Source organism: Tursiops truncatus, chromosome 8 (genome assembly GCF_011762595.2).
Source record: "Tursiops truncatus isolate mTurTru1 chromosome 8, mTurTru1.mat.Y, whole genome shotgun sequence".
NCBI classification, from domain to species: Eukaryota; Metazoa; Chordata; class Mammalia; order Artiodactyla; family Delphinidae; genus Tursiops; species Tursiops truncatus.
Genome location: NC_047041.1, coordinates 73,759,060 through 73,780,260, shown reverse-complemented (window position 1 = coordinate 73,780,260; position 21,201 = coordinate 73,759,060). Strand labels below are relative to the sequence as shown.

General features: G+C 36.4%; 1 long non-coding RNA gene across 1 annotated transcript in view; it reads left to right on the top strand.

Moving 5' to 3' along the window:
* LOC117313300 (uncharacterized) overlaps positions 1-10,861 on the top strand; it is a 409,632-nt gene extending 398,771 nt beyond the window's left edge. The window contains exon 7 of the long non-coding RNA XR_004527763.2: positions 10,609-10,861. This is a non-coding gene — a long non-coding RNA (uncharacterized lncRNA). The remainder of the gene's footprint in view (positions 1-10,608) is intronic.
* The last annotated feature ends 10,340 nt before the right edge of the window (positions 10,862-21,201 follow it).

Sequence of the window (21,201 nt, the reverse complement as noted above, 5' to 3'; positions counted from 1 at the left end):
CAGGTAGAAACTACTAGATTCCACATGTACAGTCAGAGCTATAAAAAGGAATCCTGTACAGAGAAACTGATAATATCTCGGTAAATCTAAGTAAGCACCCACAATATGAGACAATAATAGTGTTGTCATGCTTGTAAAAAGGAAAAAAGAGAAAAACTCTAAAATATACAACAAAAAGAATATAATAAGTAGGAAGAGGATGAAAATAATTTAAATATTCTGGAGGTCTTTGTATTATTCAAAAGGAAGAAAAAGATGTTGATTAACCTAACCATAGGCTTTCATAAAGGAAGTGTGCCTATGTGAAAAACTTCAGGGTAACTACTAAGATACTAGAAATAGGTTGTATAGCTCTTGATCAGTAGAGGTAAAAAAGATTGAGAAGAAATTTAGTTAATGCAAGATAAAGGAAGAAAATCAGAAAACTGCAAAAATGGGACAAATAGAAAACAGAACGTAAGATGGAAAACAAATCCAGCTATGTCAGTAATTATAATAAATGTGCACGAACTAATTATGTTACTTAAAAATCTATACATTGTTTATAAGAAACACAACTAAAACACAATAATAAAAATAGTTAAATATACACAAATAATTTCATTTTCCTGTAATGGTAATATATAGCTTAAAAATATAATTTACTAAAAAGATACAATTTACATTAACAATAAATACATAAAGTTTAAAAAAATAAACCTAATATAAATTGAGCAAAATATTTACAGGGGAACACTATAAATTTTTAGTTAAAGACGTTTAAAGAGACCTCCAATTATTTATTGGAGACCTTTACCACATTCTTCAAATGGAGGTACAATTTCTCCCAAACTGATTCTTAAATTCAGTGTAATCCCAAAAAAAATCCCAAGAGATTTGTTCTTGTTTGTTTGTTTTTAACTTTGTAGGTGATCGTAAAATTTAAATTAATGATCAAAGGGCCAGGAAGAATCAAAGGACTCCGGAAAAAGAAGGAAGAGTTTATGGTTCAGAAAGCTAATCCTTCTAAATGTCACAACTTATAAAACATTAGTAATTGTGTCAATATAATACCGGCACAAAGATAGATACAATCACTATCAATGGAACCCAACAGCAGACGGAAACTTACTTTGTAACTGGCAGAAGCCACAAGGTCACAGTAGAGTTCCTAGTGCTCTGGCTTTAAGAGATCTGGGTGCTCCAGATCCATCAGTTCTTCTCAGGCTTCTGCATCACCATTGGCTGGACCAAAGGTGAGGCCAGGAAATTTTGTATGCTCCTGGGAAGACCCTTCTAACACCGCTTCCTATTATTCATACCCTCAGTATCAGGAATCAGTGAGTAAAACAGAAACTGTCCTAGATGTTTAAAAAGAGGAGATATATAACATAGGGAAATGCTTACAAATAAGTCAGAAGGATTGCAAGTCTAATTCCGAAGTTGTGATCACACACACACACACACACACACACACACACACAAATCAAAAACAAAAAACTTGCTCGTCCTTAATCATTATCCATCACAGTAAATGGCACCTAATTATCCAGCTGCCCAGGCCAAAATCCTCGAAGCCATTCCTTCCTCTCTTCCTTTCCCACCTCACATCAAATCTACTGACAAAAACTTGTTGTCTCTACCTTCAAAATTTATGCAGAATCCAGCTAATTCTCACCACATCCTCTGTTACCTCCCTGGTTTAAGCCTTTGACTTGAACAGGCTGTACTCCCTGCTACTGCCCCTGCCCACCAACAATGTGTTCTCAACACAGCAGCCAGAGACTTGTAGACATTAGTGCTATGCACCAGATACTCCACCATGTGCATGGTTGAACTTCTCTGTACCCTTGAAACCTAAATTACTATGCCATTTAAGTTGGCTGATGAAATGAGAATGGAAATGATGTGGTCACTTCTAGATGAATAGAAGCTCTAGCGGTTGGTGCTTGTTTTGACTAGTCTTTGTTTCTCTCACTGTGATGAGAACTAGTAGCGCTCCCAATGGTAGCTACTCCGCCAGCCTGGGTCCTGAAGTGAGAATGTGGATCATAGTACCCAGCTGCCTTGCAATGAGTGTAACACGGGCAAGAATTAAACATTCATGGTGTGAGGCCACTGAGAACATGTGGTTATTTATTGCTAAATTACAACATACATGATTGATTCTGATTGTTTGATATAGTGATCTTTTGATCACTGATCAATACAATGAACCATTCAAAAATGTAATTCAGATCATGTCATACTTCAAAGGCTTCCTGTCCGATAAACTTGACCCCTTGTCCCCTCTCTGAACTCATCTATTTTTTTTTTTTCAGTACGTGGGCCTCTCACTGCTGTGGCCTCTCCTGTTGCGGAGCACAGGCTCCAGACACGCAGGCTCAGCGGCCATGGCTCACAGGCCCAGCCGCTCCGCGGCATGTGGGATCTTCCCGGACCAGGGCGCGAACCCGTGTCCCCTGCATCAGCAGGCGGACTCTCAACCACTGCGCCACCAGGGAAGCCCTGAACTCATCTTTTAACTTCTGCTTGATTACACTTTCCAGACTGATCTTCTGAACACACCAGGCATACTTCTGCCTCAAGAATTTTGCAGTTGCTCTTCCCTTTATCTGAAATGTACCCCCTACCCCAGATATTCACATGAATTGTTCCTTAACTTTTTTCAAATCTTTCCTCTAATGCTAGCTTCTTAGTATAGCCTTTCCTGATAATTCCATTAAAAATTCACCCCAGCCCCACTTTTCCTATACTCGTTCTCTTTTTATTTTCTTTATAGCACTGATCACCATCAAAAAAGTAAATTTTACTTTTCTTTGCATATTTTTTATTAGCTATCATCTTTCTCCCTCAACTAAGATGAAAGCACCATAGAGTAAGAATTTTAATCTAATTTATTTCCTCTGGATCCCTAACCCCTTTAGTGGTGCCAGGAACATATCAACCACTCAGTAAGTATGAGCTGAACAAATGAATGGCAGAGGTGGCATTGAAGACAAGGAAAGTATGTGTTTCTACTAAATGATGCTAGGACAAGTGATTGTGTATAATAAACAAAAAATGAAATTGGGCCAAAACTTCATACCACATAAAAAATCAGTTCCAAACAGAAAAGATTAATTTAAAGGCAAAAGTATTCGAATTTAAAAGTCTATATAAAAGGCATTTTTATGGACCGGGGAAAGATTTCATAAATAATAAACAAAAGAACAGGGCATAAAGGAATTACCTACTACAAAATTAAGAATTTCTGTTCATCAAATATCACAGAGAGAATAAAAAGATACATGAAAAATAGGAAGAAATATTTTCATAAAAACATTAAGAGTAAGATAAACAATTCAGTAGAAAAATAGTGAATCGTAGGTACTTCACTGAATGAGAAACATAAATGGTCAATATGCATGCAAATATGCTCCTCTTCATAAGAAATCAGGCAAATGCAAGTTAAAGGCACAGTATATTCCACTTTGCATCTTCCAGGGGCACAAAAATGTCAATGCTTGGAAATATCAAGCCTTGGTGAACATGTGGAAGAGCTGACACAGTGTACAAACACCTTAAAAAACAAATTACAATATCTGGTAAAGTTGAGGATGTAAGTACTCTATGACCCCACAAATCCATATATTTTCTAAATAATATATGAATATGTTACATATATACATGAATATATCATGAGTTTCATATATATTTATATATAAACTCTTAATCATATATAGCAAGTGATATATGTGGGAATGTTCCTATATAAGAACATTCATAACAGAACTTCATAAGAACAGGAACAATCCAAATGTCCATTGACTGGAAAATGGTAAATAAATTGTGGCATGTTCTTAAAATAAAATCATATACAGTAATGAAAGTAAATAAATTATAGCTATAAATAGCAACAATAAATATTGCAAATATGCTGCAAAAAAACCCCTAAATAAATCACAAAAATCCACAAAGAATAATTCCATTTATACATGATTCAAAAGTATTTAAAATAAACAATACTTTATTTAAACCTAAAATTAAATATAGTGGTTACTGTTTGTTTCTGAAGGAGGATGTAGAATGGAATCTGGGAAGAGCAGACAAGAAATTTCAAAGAAAAATTTTTTTCCTTAAAATGGGTGGTTAGAATATAGATATTCCTTTGTCTTTATTTCTTTTAATTTACATGTATTCTTATAATATTCTTTTATATCTATTCAGCATATAATAAAAATTTTTTTCAGTGTTTTTGTGCTTAAATATCCTTGCATTTGAAAATGAAGCATTTAGAGAATTCTATATTTATTTGCCATGATAACAGAAATGCTTTTGATTATCCAACTGTTTTGTATCTCTTTGGGTAGCTTGAAACTGTGCCACTCAGCATTATAAACTGCAAGTAAAGGCCTTTTGAGAAAGGCAACAAATCAGAGATGCAAAATGCCATCACTGATTAATTTATGAAAACGAAGTTTTCAGCCTACAAGAACCAGGGGCAAAACAAAACAATAACTCAACAGGGGCCCGTGAGCCCTGAAGTGTGACGCTTGGCCACGTGTAACTATTTATCATTCCAAGTCTCAAATCTGAATGATATCAATCATGCTGCTTGCTAGGGTGCCAACTGAATATAAATTGGCCTTTCTGGGCATCAACAGGTCTTGTTCTGCCAAGTGATTTGATAGTTGTTTTATTTTAAAACACTTAGGATGGATTATAGAATGAAAGCCCACACTTTGGAGCCGTTAAGAAAAATCAATTCAATCCATACTTAAAGACAAAGAAAAATCCTTCTGTTGTTTCTAGTGACATATCTTACTCAATAGAATATTCCCATGCAGATGCAAATGCTTGCACAAGGTAACTTTCGACAGCAATGTGATTGTTAGCACGTGTATCATAGCAATATTGGCACACTGTGAACCTCTACATTTACTCCAGTGACGCTAAGAGTGCTCAAAACGTTTTTAGAACACTTGCTGAGGAATAGGTCCTCAAAGCCTTGAATGAATTTTTACAGTTTAGCGGTGGATTTCAATGGTTTTTGAAAAAATGCCAAAGTTAGAGAATAAAGGGAGATTTCAAGGGCAGGGAGTTCTTCATTTGGCTCATACACAAGAGGCAGCTTTGTGGAGAAAGGAGTCTTGATTCTGTGGATGGTTCATAAAGTGTTACTGATGCCAATTCCCCATGACAAGGTAGGTCTCACTGGGAATCCTGTCTCTGCCACTTACTGCCTCTGGAACAACTGAAAAGTTAGTGAACTCTTCAAATGTCAACAAACTCCCATGAAATGAAGATAATTAAGACTATCTTGAAGGGTTGTTATGGAAATTTAAAAAACATACACATGTCTACTAACATAAAATTATTCAAAAATTGGCAAATAAAAGTAAAAAAAAAAGTAGTAGTAAATCTGATTCTGAGATCTTGAATTTAGGCAATATTGAATAGCAGTTAAATACATGAGGTCAGATTGACCTGAATTTATATCACAGATTCTCCATTTCCTAGGTAGGTAATTTATCTAGTTTTCAGAAAATTATTTAGCATCAGAAAGACTTTGAAAAATGGAGTGATAATAGTATTTGTTGATTTATCATAATAATAATCATATAGCTATTTAGAATTTAAATGGAATTGGTGGTAAATTCAAGTAAAGTAGAAATTTTAAACATTTAAGTCTTATCTCATTCATAAATGAGATCAATGCCTTACAACAGAATGACTTGGAAGGCCTGGGCATGGACATATAGGCTGTCCTCTTTAGCTTTCCCAGACCATACAGAATTGAAGTGACAGAGTGCGTAGTCTAGGTCTGGGCAGTCTGAGATTAAACCTGGCTCTGCCATCTTAACTAGCTGTGTGAACTTGGGGCCAGTGTTGGGGGCCTAAGCCTAATAAAATTTTGGAAGTATCCTTTAAGAAAATGAATACAAAATTATAAATATGAAATTAAGTATCTGATTCTGAAATTTGAACTTTATTAACTCCAGAGTACATTTACCTCTGATATCTTATAAGGTTGTTGGGTTGGAGCATCGAATAGATGTCACATGTTTGGAACAGTGCCAGCACAGTGATCACTAGATAAGTGTTTGCTGTGATTACTATCTCAATCCCACAAAGATACCTCTAGACCTTCCATACCCTAAAAAACCTTTTAAGTAGAAAAGAGGAAATAGGTCTATTATTCCCTACCCATATTATACATTTCATTTTGTCCTGAAGTGCTAAAATGCCTAGCTATGCTCAGGACAGTACTGGTTATGGGTAGGTGCTGAAGACATGAAAAGCGAGAGTTCACAGGGATAAGAAGAAATCTAAGAACACCCCCATTCCTGCCCCTGGAGCAAGTATCGTTGCTAAATGTTCTCGCTTTTCCCACTTATGGTTTTGGTGTTTTGTGGGAAGGCCCGGGAGAGTATTGTGCCTCAGACTTGCTGGGGCTAAGCTCTTTGGAAAATGTTAGTTCACATTTTGGTTTCATCCTGCTTTCTCCTCTTACTTCCCACCTCACTCCCACCTCCCATAGTTGACCTCCACATCTAAGGAATAGATTTGACAAAATAAGCTTGTTTAACAAATGTTCTGATTGTCATTGATTTCATATTCTCTTCTATCTGGTTCATTTTATTTACACAGAGGAAACAAGAGGTAATGATTACTACATAAAGGACCCCTTGTTGCATGTTTAGCAGAACTAAAGAAGAGAGAAAACTTCTGTCTAGAGATTTCACAAATTTAGGGTCGTAAGTTTGATCACTTTTTTCTACTAGAAATGTTTTTTTCTGCCCTTATCTGATTATCTGTTTTGAGGCTAAAATCAAGAACTATCCCATATGCCTCTACCAGTCTTCAACTACAGAATCTGTAGCTGAAAGGCTATATTCTTTTTTTGAGATTCTCCAGGTTTATTAAAATTTCTGGTCTACTGAGAAGTTATATTATTTACTAAATCTAATTCCAAGTCATAGAACAGGTACTGGACCAGTCTCCTGGGAGAACTTTGTAAGCATCTTTTCCACATAAAAAGTGAAGTTGTTATTTCTGAATAGTAGGCTTGTCCTATCTAATTAAATACAACTTACTTTCAAATGTGATGTTTCTGGCATGGTTATGGTTATAAATTTGGTTTATCCAATTAGATCTTGGTAGAAATGAAGACAAATTCTTATTGAACCTTTGCAAACAACTATATTATTATGGGAAATAAGGGGATTTAATAAAGATTTAGTTTTGCAGACAAGGCCAATTAAAATGTACCTTTATTTTCTACAGAATCATCACCCTGAGGTTCTCCTGATGGTTTATCAACTTATAATATACATTAAAATTTCTAAATGGCTATTTTTCTTTTTCTTTTTTTTTTTTTTTGGCGGTATGCGGGCCTTTCACTGTTACGGCCTCTCCTGTCGTGGAGCACAGGCTCCGGACATGCAGGCTCCAGATGCGCAGGCTCAACGGCCATGGCGCACGGGCCCAGCCGCTCCGCGGCATGTGGGGTCTTCCCGGACTGGGGCACGAACCTGCGTCCCCCGCATCGGCAGGCGGACTCTCAACCACAGCGCCACCAGGGAAGCCCAAATAGCTATTTTTCTTAAATTCTGAGGGATCGGTTGAAATAAGTTTCAGGGAATTTTAGTTTAGTTTACACAAGTATATCCAGCTATATTGAGGTTTAAAGATAGGCCAAGATGAATGTAAATAGGATTTTCCTAATGCCCATCAAAAAATAGAACCTTATAACAATGCCTACAACATGTAAAAATAATTATACAGTTAGATTTTTTATTAGTTTAATTCAGTTCTACAGAAGTAATGCCTACTTGAGAAGTTATACTAAAATACTAAGTTGAGTACTAAAATACCACTGAAAAAATTATATAAGGGTGGAATGAGATAACCAGGGTTAGAGCATTCTTAAATCCTTTTATTGTCTAGAAGTATATAAAAGACATTGATAAATTTTAGACTTTGTAAAATTAGGTACAGATGATAAAATTTCAAAGATAACTGCTTTAGAAACAGGGATAGAGAGTTGGAAAAGAAAGAAAATAAAAAAGAAATGAGGTTTCCCTTCATAAGAAGGCAATAAAGAGGGGGAAAATAACCATCAAAAAGGCAAGGCAAAAAATGGTCAAAATGGAAACTATGAATTTTAGATTAAGACACATGGAGGCTAGAATGTATAGTTCTATAAGAAAAAAAAAAACAGAAAAAAATCCATGTGTGCAGTGTTAATAAGTATAACTGCCCTTACTTTCCTAAAAATTACAGATTTGTAGAATATTTCAAAGCATCAGAAAATTATATTGAACAGTACCTGTCTAGTCAGACCTGCATGACATTATGTGCAAAGAAATTGACACAGAATGTTGCTGGCAAAACAATTAAACAAACGTTCAGGCAAATAACCTAAATGTCCATCTAGAAGAAGGGAACATACATTGCTGCTGATTCAAACAATATAATAGTAAACAGTATGAAATATCTTTCAAAAATAAAAGATAGCTACAACTATTATCATGAAAGACTCACATGATGGTATTAAGCTAAAAAATACATTGCAAATATTATATACAATATGATACAATTTATATAGAGTCAGACCACATACAAAACTAGCCAGTACATTGTTTAGTCATATATCAGCAGAATAATAAATACAAAATTTAGGATACCTTTCATTACTGATGAGAAAAAGGTGATCAAAAAGGGAAATCACATCCGAGTGAAACCCCCTTAATATAAATAGTTATTTTCTTTTTCTTTCATGGTATTGAATGTACAAATTATCTTATATGTACATTATAGTTTTATATGCACAAGATATTTCATTATAAAATAATGGTGCACGATTTATCCTTATTTCTTAGTGGTTAGGCTTTGAGTGTATCTCCTTTAACCTTTGATGTGATTATTTTCAGATGTTATAATTAAAATATTGTAGAGTAATTTTTATATTTCTATATTTTTATAAGAGTTGGAACTTAAATAATTTTTAGTAATCAATTGGAATAATTATTTTTGACCTATTATATGATTTAGATTCCAAGTTAATACATCATATTTGCAGTACTTTTGGGGGTACATTAGTCTCTTGATGCACTGTTGGATTTATTTACTAGCATTTTATTTTGAATACTCACAAATCTCTTGGATTCATAGTTTCCTTTAATGTGCCATCTTTGTGATACTTTGAAATCAGTTGTATACTTGCTTCATGAAGTGAATTAAATGGCTTTACATCTTTTATATTTCTGGAAAAATAGATTTACATAACATAGGAATTGGAATCACAAGTTAGAAGTATTCTACAATAGAGATATCTGACCTCAAAAAAACTTAGAAATAGTTCTCAGATAACCTTTAAAGTATTTGTCATGTGTTCTTATATTCAGCTTTTCAATTTTATCCTATTTTGCTAATTTATATTGGTAGATTAACAGAACCACCTCCCGCCTGCCATTTTGTTAGGATTTTCACATATCAGTGCCCACAGTATATAATTTCACAACCTTTTGCATGATTACTACCATCCCAGCACTTTCTCTTTTTGCTTATTTGTGCTTTCTTTCTCTTTTTATTTTTTTAGATTTGTCAGAAGAGTATATATTCTAATATTTTTTTCCAGAGATCCAGATCTTGAATATATATTTAACTGTGAACTATTTTTGTGGTTTGCTTTTTAAATTGTTTTCTGCTTTTGTCTTTATTATTTCCTTCCTCATGGAATGTTGACAATCTAGACCAAGACCATGTGGATAATGGGCCCAAGGAGACTTATGTTGAACAGTGTTTGTGAAAGAAAGTAGTCTGGTGCCTAAGTACTGTGTTTGTTATGCCGAATTGATATGTCAGCCCTGACTTCTTTTTCTACAACTGATCTAATCTTCCTTATGCTTAGCTTCCCCCTGCCCCGACATAAGCATGTATGCACTGCTGAGTAGCAGTAAACGTACTTCAGCCTTAAACTTAGCAATGATCTTCTTCTCTTACAGGCTCATTCCTTTTTTATAAATACTCCACCAAGGAAAAAATTTACCTTCTCAAATGGACTTTTCCGCACCTTTTCTCCTTCCCAACCTCTTCACAGAAGTCCTTAAAAATTCTATCATTTTTCTTTTTCCAGCTTTGTTGAGGAATAATTGACAAATATAACTATATATTAAAGGGCACAACATGATGGTTTGGTATACATAACATTATAAAATGATTACCAAGATCAAGATAATTAACACATCATATCACCTCACAGTTACATGGCTAATTATCTTTAATTCTCTTGTGTGTGTGTGTGTGTGTGTGTGATGAGAACACTTACGATCTCTTGTGGGTTTTTTTCCCACAAAAATGTTTTAATTTCCTTTAAAGTTAGAAGAAAAAATTAACCTCTAAGGTCAAGGATTGTTTGTCTGTATACCAATGCAGTCATAAAATATACTTTGTAATATGTTTTTATGAAAGAAGGGGACCATGAAAGCAAAATTGCCTAGAGGCCCACAGACATCATTATGTGGCCCTGAAGAAAGGTACATTTTCTTTGCATAGATTGTAGTGTCACTGAGAGAGAGAAGGCGCGGGTCGTTGTCACAGTTTTCAAACGTAGGTTTTTTTTTTTCTCTTTTTCTTTTTTAGGTATTTGTATTACCCCATTTTATAGATCATGTCTTGGAGGTCACTCATCTGGTAAGTGTTGAACCTAAGATTTGGTTCTAATTCCCACCCTCTCTAAAGTCCAAGAACATAAGTTTAGAGAGAGCAGTCCTTTTCCTAATCTAACAAGGCTTATGTCAGGCCTGGGGCAAGGTAACTGGCATTCACTGTGCGCATCACATTGTAAAATGTAAAATGTTCTTAAGGGAGACTTAAGTAAGTAGCTTTTGTTGTTCCTCCCACTGAGTCTCCAGCCTGAATCTCTGCTACCAGTTCTCCCCTAACAGTTGTGTCTTGCCTTTTAATGCTTCAAGTTCTGCTACCAGTTTGACATCTCTAATAAGCCATTTATCTCTATATTACCAAGTAATCTTTATTATTATTATTTATTGTCCCATAGCAGAGAATATCTTTCAAAATTTCCTAGGGGAAACAAAACGAAAATTTCAGTCATTCAACTTATTCCTTAGAGAAACCAAAGCTCAGAATGAGAAAATTGTTATGATCTCAGAGAGACAGCAGTGAGCAGTCCTGAAGCAAGATCTTAGTTCTCTGTCCAGGAATTAAGCCTGCATAGCCTGGATGAAAACCAGGAATCCTATTCATCAGACCACCAGGGGTTAGAGGCTAGAAGCAAAGTGCCCCTGGCTCTTGCCCCATTTGAAAGCAAGAATGTTTCAAGGAGGCAAAAACTGTAAAAGGTACAAAGTTTATTATTAGAGACACAGCACAACAAGTGGGAGAGCACATAGAGAAACAGTGCTGAAGCAAGGGGGCTTCCCTGGTGGCGCAGTGGTTAAGAATCCACCTGCCAGTGCAGGGGACACAAGTTTGAGCCCTGGTCCAGGAAGATCCCACATGCCACGGAGCAACTAAGCCCATGCGCCACAACTACTGAGCCTGCATGCCACAACTAGTGAAGCCCACGCACCTAGAGCCCGTGTTCCGCACCAAGAGAAGCCACCACAATGAGAAGCCTGCACACCACAAGGAAGAGTAGACCCCTGCGCACTGCAACTAGAGAAAAGCCTGCGCGCAGCAACAAAGGCCCAACGCAGCCAAAAATAAATAAATTAAAAAAAAAAAGACTGAAGCAAGACAGAAATTCACACCCAGAGAGAAAGGGTGTGGGCTTCATTCCTAATGAGGAGGAGTACAGTAAAGAGGCAGTTAAATCATTTCTATAGGGCAGTTCTTTCAGGTCTTTGTTTACTTTTGGCCAACTACCTCCCTTCTTTTTCCACACCTGACCTGCCCTAGGACCCTCCCCAACATGCATGCGCAACATTTTACTAGATGGATTCCAGTGCTGAGGCCTGTGGGGGTACGTCCACACTTATTATGGGATGGCCCCCCCTCCTTTTTTGACCCCCAAGGAGCCTTCCTGCGCAGGTGCAGACAAGGAGGTTTCATTGACCTCAGGAGTGATCATCTTATCTCTTTACTCCAGGAGAGCTCAGCTCCTGCGATTAACTTTGTCCTTGGAGTGTCAGGGAAAACAAAGCTTCAATTTTCTCTGTTTGACAGACACCAGCTGTCCAGCCCAGGGGCCTATGTACTGCCTACCTCAGTTACAGTTAACCAACCAAGTGCACCTACTCCAAACTCATTTCCCACCTCACTCCCAGCCTACCCACAACCTTCACTGCCAGCACATTTACAGCAAAAGGTTCTAAGGCTCTGGGGTAACACAAATTAAGAAAGGAATTTTAGATCTTACTGGCTTCTTTACTTCCTCGTAGAAGTCAGGAAATATGACAGACTAAACCTGTATCAAAGAAGTTTCTATAAGTATGTTTACAAGCATTAAAATTACAGTAAATTTTGATATCAAATCTCTACAGTTGTAAAATCAGCCAACCCAAAATTCAGAAGCTTAAAACCTCAACCACTTATCTGGCTTCCAGTTTCGCTAGGCAGTTCTGGTGTACCTGAATCTTTCATCTGGCCTTACTCATGTACCTGTGGTTACAGGTGGGATGGCTGAGGGTTAGCTGATCCCAAATGTCCTCCCTCATACATCTGACAGCTGACTTGCCCTCAGCTGGAGTGATGGGTATAACTGGGTCACATGTCACATGTCTCTTATCATCTAGCAGGCCAGCCTATGCTTGTTGACATGATGACTTGGGGCTCCAAGAGCAGCAAGAGAGGACAAGCTTAAATGTGAAAACTTCAAGTCTCTGCTTGCATCATATTTGCTATTGTTCCATTGCCCTAAGCGAGTCATGTGGCCAAACCAGAGCTAGTGTATTTGTGGTTTCTGTGAGGGCACTGACATCAGCAAGAAAAAACAAATTAGGGTCTGTCAGTGCAACAAAATGTCATATTTTCCAAGCCATCTTCCCGTTGTTCCTCCTACCAGCATAACATAATAACCATCCCTGGGACTTGGAGTAATGAGAACAGTATCAAAGAGGCTTGCAATTTTACACTTTCATATGGTTAATGATTCTCCTCCTAGGCTCCACGTATAAAACTAGAAAAACCTAAAATTCAAGAATCTAAATAGGTGAGACATATGTTCTTCATATTTTTCAACTCACTCGTTTCTCAGAAACTCTAATTGGGATTTATATTTGGACTCATGTTTGTTTAACAGGAATTTTAAATCAGTGCTGAATGAGTATATGTGAGTGACCAAGAAGTGAATACACTCTGCCTGGAATAGGTGTATTGGTGGTAATTTACTGAGATAGGAGCAGTAGTGGATAAAGGGGTTTTCTGCTGTCCATTGCAGTGAGGGGCAGCACACATGGATGTAGCAAGTCTTGAAGAAATGTCTGCCCCTTCTCTGGCACGAGCAAGACTGTGTGACCCAAGCCCATCTCAGCAACCTATCAGGATTGATTGCCTTAAGCCTGTGGTTCTCAAAGTTTTTGGTCTCTAGAGCCTTTTAAACTCTTAAAAATTATTCAGATGTCTAAAAAACCATATGTTTGTGTGGGTTCTATATGTTTAAATTTACTATACTAAAAATATTTAAAACTGATAAATTTTCAGAAATATTAATTCATTTAAAAATAATAAATCCGTTCTATGTTAACATAAACAATATTTAATTTAAATCATATTTTCCAAAACAAAGCAAAAATTAGCAAAAAGAAAAATTAGTGGCAATGTTTTACATTTTTGCAAGTGCCTTGAATATCTGACATTGAAATACACCTGGATTCTCCTGTCAGCTTCTGCATTCAATCTGTTGTGATGTCCCTTGTCAGACAGTCTAACTCTACCATGTACTTAGGAAAGGATGAGAGTCAAAAAGACAAATGACATCTGGAATATTGTGAAACAATATTGATGGCTCTCCTCCTGAGAGAGCTTTGGGACACCCAGGGATTCAGGATCACAATTTAGAACTGTGGCACGTTTCCAAGGAGCTCTGCAGGAGGGTAAATTCTGTTCTGTCAGGAAGCCTGCTTGGAATCAGTCTTAGATAAGTTAATCCTGAAGAGAAAACAAACAAAAAAGATACAGCCATTATGTAGATATATGACTTTTCAACGTCAAACATCCCTAAAGAATAGGTAGAGAAAGAGGCAGAAAGGATGTGGAAGATTCAAGAGTTTTTTAAAAGTCATTTAAGATTCTATATAATTAATGATCTCCATATAAATATAAATATTATTCTCCAAAGTAGTCACTTTCTGAGGATCCCACAGTCATTTATTGGCAGAGCTAGAATGAGAATTTTGATTTCCTCATTCACTAACCAAGTGTTCTTTTATGTATTTCTTTTTTATTTTCTTGGAAAAGGACTCAAACCACAACAATAAAATTCCGGAGTTTTGCTGGTGCCAACACTAATTCTTATGTAAAATCAGGATAACTGCTACCCAAGTCTGCTACTGCAGTGTGTAATGGAGAGGGAAGCTTTGGGGACAGAATGGCATTGTTTATGAAACTTATAGCAAGTCTCTCTACTTCTGTGACTCAGTTTTCTCAAATGTAAAATGCAGATATATAATAGTAAATGCTTAAGATCATCACAAGGAAAGTACTGAGTACAATGATGACATTTACTGAACATACTTAAGAAAGGTTAGTTTCTTCCTATTCCTAAAAATGCCATACTATCATGATTGAACATCCAATTTTGTTTCTAAAATAAATTCTTGCCTATCAAGGAATAAAGGCAAAAAACACCAGGAAAGCAAAAACTCTGAACTACATATGTTCAAAACACAAACTCTCCGTAGGGTTGAAAGGAATTCGGAGAGGAAAAAATCCGTTTCTTGGCCAAATGAGCAGGTTAGGGTTTGTTTACAAAACAAGAATTTCTTATGAATGGCAAGCAGAAAGAAGGTACATGTTCAGCCTAGAAGGCAGACAAAATATTGTGAATTTTGTAAGAAGTAGGCTATCTAAATCCCTATGAGGTCAGAGGAGTCCCTTCTGCTCCCTCTCCATTTTAATCTATGCTTACAGGTCAAGGATAGTTTACACATGTTTTATACTCATTTTACATTACAGATGATCAAAATAGCTGGAAAAGTTTACTGGGAAAATGTAGAAGCAGGCAATGGTGAAGAGACAGGAACTAATGTTCTAGAATACCTACCTTCTGCCAGGTACTTAGAAATAAAAGCTGTCCAACAAATTTCATTAAGAATTCTACAAGGTAGATTTTATTGTTCTCTTTTTACAGATGTGAAAGTGAAACTCAGAGATGTTAAGTAATTTGTCCAAGGCCCATCTATCTGGATCGAATTCTAGTTCATATTCCTCCTTACTTCACCTCCTTGCCTTCACCTCTTTGCTTCTGGGCATGATAGATACTTGCAAATCAATGAAGGGTAGTCATGATGAAAAGAGAAACTTGACTGACCTTTTAGCCCTAAGTGATAAAAGTAGAAGGATTTACATTTCAACTTATTGAGAAAGAGATTTCTGCTAAATATAAGGATGAACATTCTGTAGAATAGTCAAAAATAAAGTGAGACACTTTGGGAGGTGAGCATAAACCACTAACTTGTCAGTTGGTGACAGGGGTATAAACATATCTTTTGACAATGAATCAGTAGAGAATAAATGGGACAAATGAAATACTTTTTGAAATTCTACCTAATCTAGTGATTTTATTTCTAAAAAGGGTGACTTTTTCCATGAAACATTTGTTAACTCCTCCCACATGTAATATCCTCTTTACTTTCTGAGTTCTTTGAGCAAAGACAGGAATTACATTTAAAAAATGGAGGCGGAGATCTAGCTCCAGGCTGTGTGTCAGAAAAAGAATTGAAGAATGATAGAGTGGTATTATTTCCAAGAAACGATTGATCTCAAAGGGTAAAATCAACCAACAATGATGAAATCTGTAGCATATTACTATGTTTCAAATTGTCTGGACTTACTATTTTTCAACAGCTTTACTGAGATATAATGAACATACCATACAATCCACCTGTTTAAAGGGTACAACTCAATGTCTTTTAGTATATTCATAGAATTGTATATGCATCACAACCAATTTTACAGTATTTTCATTACTTCAGAAACTCTGTAGCTCTTAGTGATCACCTACCAATTTCTTCACCTCTGTAGTTTTAGGCAACTGCTTATCTACTTTCTGCCTCTAAAGATTTGCCTATTTTGGGACACTTCATAGAAATAGAATCATTAACTATGTAGTCCTTTGTGACTTCTTTCATTTACCATAATGCTTTCCAGGTTTATCCATGTTATACCATGTATCAATACTTTCGTTTTTCTTACAAAATTACATTCCATATATAGAAATACCACATTTTATTTACCCTTTAATCAGTTGACAGACATTTGGATTATTTCCGGTTTGGGGCTATTATAAATAATGCTTCCATAAACATTTATGCTGATATTTTTGTGTGAACATGTACTTTCATTTATCTTGTATATATTTCTAAGAGTGGAATTGCTGGGTTATAGGGTAACTCTGTGCTCAACCACTTGAGGAACTGCCAAAATGTGTTCCAAAGCAGCTTCTCCATCTTATATCCCATCAGTAATGTGTGAGGTTTCCAATTTCTCCATATTCTCACAAGCGCTTGTTATCATCTATCTTTATGGCTATAGTCATCCCAGTGGGTATGAAGTGGCATCTCATTGTGGTTTGGATTTGCATTTCTTAGATGACTAGTGGTGTTGAGTGTATTTTTATGTGCATGTTAGCCATTTCTACATTTTCTTTGAGGAAATATCTATTCAAATCCTTTGCTCATTTTTAAATTGGGTTGTTTGTCTTTTTATTATTGAGTTATAATAGTTCCTTGTATATTCTAGATACAAGTCCCTTACAGGATATATGATTTGAAGTAAATTTCATCCATTCTGTGGATTGTCTTTTCCCTTTACTTATGGTGTTCCTGGAAGGATAAAGTTCTTTATTTTGAATAATGTCCAGTTGATCTAAATCTTTTGTTGCTTTTGCTTTGGGTCATGTCTAACAAACCATTGTCTAATCCATAGTAACCAAGATTTAAACCTATGCTTCTTCCTAATTATAGGTTTTGCATATTGACATCCTGTTGTTGCAATATCATTTGTTAAAAAGAATGCTTTCCCACTGCATTGTGTTAGTACCTTTATTGAAAATCAATTGAATTATAAATATACGGGTTTATTTCTGTTCTCAATTCTCTATTCTTAGATGTGTGATTCCTGCAACTTTGTTTTTCTTTTTCAAGATGGGTTTGGCTGTTCTGGGCCCCTTGAACTTCCATATGAATTTTAGGATCAGCTTGCAAGTTCTTATAAAAAAGTCATCAGGCATTTTGATATGAATTGTTTTGAATCTCTAGATAGAGATCATGACCTACTAACTCTCCAGAGGTCCCACCTCCTCGTACTATCACATTGGGGATTAGGATTTCAACATATGAATTTTGGGGGTGGGGGGGCACGAACATCCAGACCATAGCAGATAGTTTTACTAATTCCTTTACAACATGAATGCCTTATATTCCATTTTCTTGCCTAATTGCCCTGGCTAGAACCTCCAGTACGAAGGTTGAATAGAAATGGCAGGAGCAGACAGATATTCTTGTCCTTTTCTTGATGTTAGAGAGAAGGCATTCAATCTTTCACTGTTAAGCATGCTGTTAGCTCTGGGTTTATTTTAGATGACTTTTTGTCAGGTTGAGGAAATCCCTTTCTGTTCCCAATTTGTTGAATGCTTTTATCATGAATGGGTGCTGAATTTCTGTGTCTACTGAGGTGATTATGTGGTTTTATTCTATTGATGTGGTGTATTACATTAACTTATTTAAAATGTTAACCTACCTTGCATTACGAAGATAGATTCCATATGTCATGGTGTATACTCCTTTTTATATATTGCTGGGTTCAATTCCCTAGTATTTTGTTGAGGGTTTGCATCCATATCTATAAGATTAGTGTTACAAGTAAACATTTTGCCACTGAAGAAAATTCTAGGTAGGAAATCACCATGTTAATATCTTTGGCATATGGTTCAAGCTGATTCAGGTTAGACAAATGGAATTCAAATCACTATTTAAATCAGTTTTCAAAATGTTTCAGGAGTGGCTTTTTCCAAGGAGATCTCAATAGCACCCCAGCCCCATTGCCTATGTTTCAGGTCTCATCAGAATGTGTAATTACTCAGCAGAGTGATATGGGCTGCAGTCACTTGGGATGACAGAGGCAGAGAAGGGCAATAATTAAGAGCACAAACTGGGACACTGGGAAATTTATTCAGTCTTTGAGCATTCAGATCCCTCACCTGTAACAAGGGAGTAATAATAGAACTCAACTCATAATTTTGTTGAAAGGATTAAATAAAGTTTTTAAAACAGCATCATATATATAACTTAATAAGTGTTAGTGTATATTTTGACATAAGCCAAACTACTTAGATCACTTATTTTAATCCCTAATGATCTGAGAGGCATATGCCATGGATATGCACATAGCAGAATCATAGAATATTTATTCATAAAGTGTCCTTAGAGACAAGCAAATTCACTCCCATTATAATAAACATGGAGAAACAGGCCTAGAAGGAAGAAATGACATTCCTCAAATTCACACATATTTGTCACAGATCTGGGATAAATATTAACAATTTCTGACTTGGAATGGCCCATTTATTAACATCTTTATATTGTGGACTCTAACCATGTATCTTTAAGCCAAACTAACCCACCCAATTTTGGTATACTCATTCACGAATTAAGACACATCAGATCACACAAATAGTGTTCACAGAAACAGCTCAGGACTCTCCCAACTTGACAGATAGTTTAAAACACTGAAGGAGAACATGTGTTTTTGTACGAAATAAATCTAAATAGGAATCCCTCTTTGGGTACTTAAGAGCTGCATGACCTTTAGACAAGTTATTTAGCATCTCTAATTCCCAATTCCTCAGCTGTAATTTGTTCAATCTTAATACACGTGTGGCTCATAAATTCCCTCAGAGGATTAACATACGCTAATATAGTCGTCCCTTGGTATCCGTGGGGGACAGGTTCCGAGACCCCCGCAGATACCAAGATCAATGGATGTTCAGGTCGCTTATATAAAATGATGCAGAGCAGTTGGCCCTCGGTATCCCCGGGTTCCACATCCACAGACATGGAGAGATGACTGTATATGTAAACATTTCACATAATGACTGGCATGAAAAATTTGCTTTTTGCTTGTGTTGCGTTTACTATTTTAATCTATCCCTATATGTGTGTCTGAGTTTTTTGCTTATTTGTTTCATAATTCTCCTTTTACAACCCTTATCTGACTTTTAGACTCAGTGCTTGCTATTAGTACCCCTCTCAACTGTTTGGAGGCAGTTTCAACTCTCCTGCTGTCTTCTCTATGGTTTATCATCCAACCTCTCTGAGATAATCTACTCCCTGAGATGATCCACTGACTAGTGCTTTGACTAAGCACTACAGCCCCTTGTAGAAAAATGACAAGGTCATGGAGGAAGTAAGTCACCAATCAAGCACATTTTTTTTCTCCACTAAGTCCATGAAAACAGAAAATTGTAAAGTTGTGTTGTCTCATGTTATTAATGAGGTGCTTCTTCACAATGCTATTGCTTCCATGGTCATATTGTAAAATTAAATTGAATTTTACTCCTTTTCTCCAATCAGTGATAGTGCAGCTGGTCTATTTAATTCCAATTTTTTTTTTTTTCCCAGGGAGATGCTCTGGTTAGATGTTAGCTGTTTCCTGTGTAATTAAAAGCACCTTTCCCTTTTTTCATGTCTCTTTTCTGCATAACTGCCTTGATCATGATTAAGAGTCCTTCTGCCTAAACGCACCTCTACCAGCACTGCATTAAGGGGTGATATGATATAATTTTCAGGCACATAGACTTGATTGCTCAAGGCTTCCTTCCTTAGCTGTGATTGTTGCAGCTGGGGAGGGTATGCTGGAGAAAGTTTAATTTTTATATCTCACTAGGAAACAAAACCCAAGTAAAGCAATCTCTAATTCAGAGCCAGTGACTTTTCCATTTCTGACTAGGTGAACTGATATAGAAAACTTCAAAGATCAGTTGGGATTAAAAAACGAAAATAAAGACCTTCATTTTTCCAGGTCAGATCTCCCACAAAGTAACTACCAGACATAAACTTGAAGAAAGCAAAGAGAAACATTAATGAGCAAGCCTGCAGCCCACCTGCTGCTGATTGGGGTGTTCCTTGTGGTATCCAGCTTAATTGTACACATCTGGCTTGGTACCAGGTCCCACAAGCCTCTGCAAATGAAATAAAGATGATGGTTTCATTTAATCATAAATAACTAAATATGCAAATAATTGAGGAGGGAGCCTCGATGGTGGTGGAGGTTAACTCTCCGGAAAAGCAGGAAAGACTGAGCAATAAGTGAGTGGTTTAAGAGAATTGAGCATTTATCTAGTGAAATTTAAAATTTGGCTTAAGACACAATTGACTTCCTTCACTAGAGAGAAAAATATCCACAAACAAAGGGGAAGAAATGATCAGTCCAAACATGAAGGCAAAGTGAAGGTTATTTTATCCGTGGGGATATTTTGTTCAAATCCAGCATTTGGCTTGGTAAGCGTCAGTTCACACTGGCATCATGTGACAGACTCGAACGTTTAAGGGCTTTGCCTCTTTAGCTGTGTGACTCTAGACACGTTACTTTAACCCTCTGATACCGAGGCATCTCAGTTAACTGGGCATAAACCACTTTCTATCTCAAGTGGTTATTTTGAAAATATATACAAGTTAGATAGCAAGACTTCAGTAAATGTTTGTTTCCTCCCTCTTCCCTCACCTACCTCCTTTGGGACCAATCTTCCCCAAAGGACATGTTTCTATATAACAACTGCTTAAATTTAACTCAGTGTTCTCTCCTGCATTCCTGCCCGAAATATTATTAAGGGCTTATGAAGAGCCAAGTCGTGTGCTCAGAGCTAATGATGAAAATAGACTATTCCATACTTTTAGAAGCTCACATGATAGTAGACAGACATGTGAAAGTAACCAAATTTTATGTAATTCATTTTTGATTGAGTATTGATAGAGGGCCTGCGATGGATCAGCTACTTTTCTGAACACTGAAAACAGAGCAGTGGGCAAGCAGCCCAAAAACCCTACCTTCGTGGAG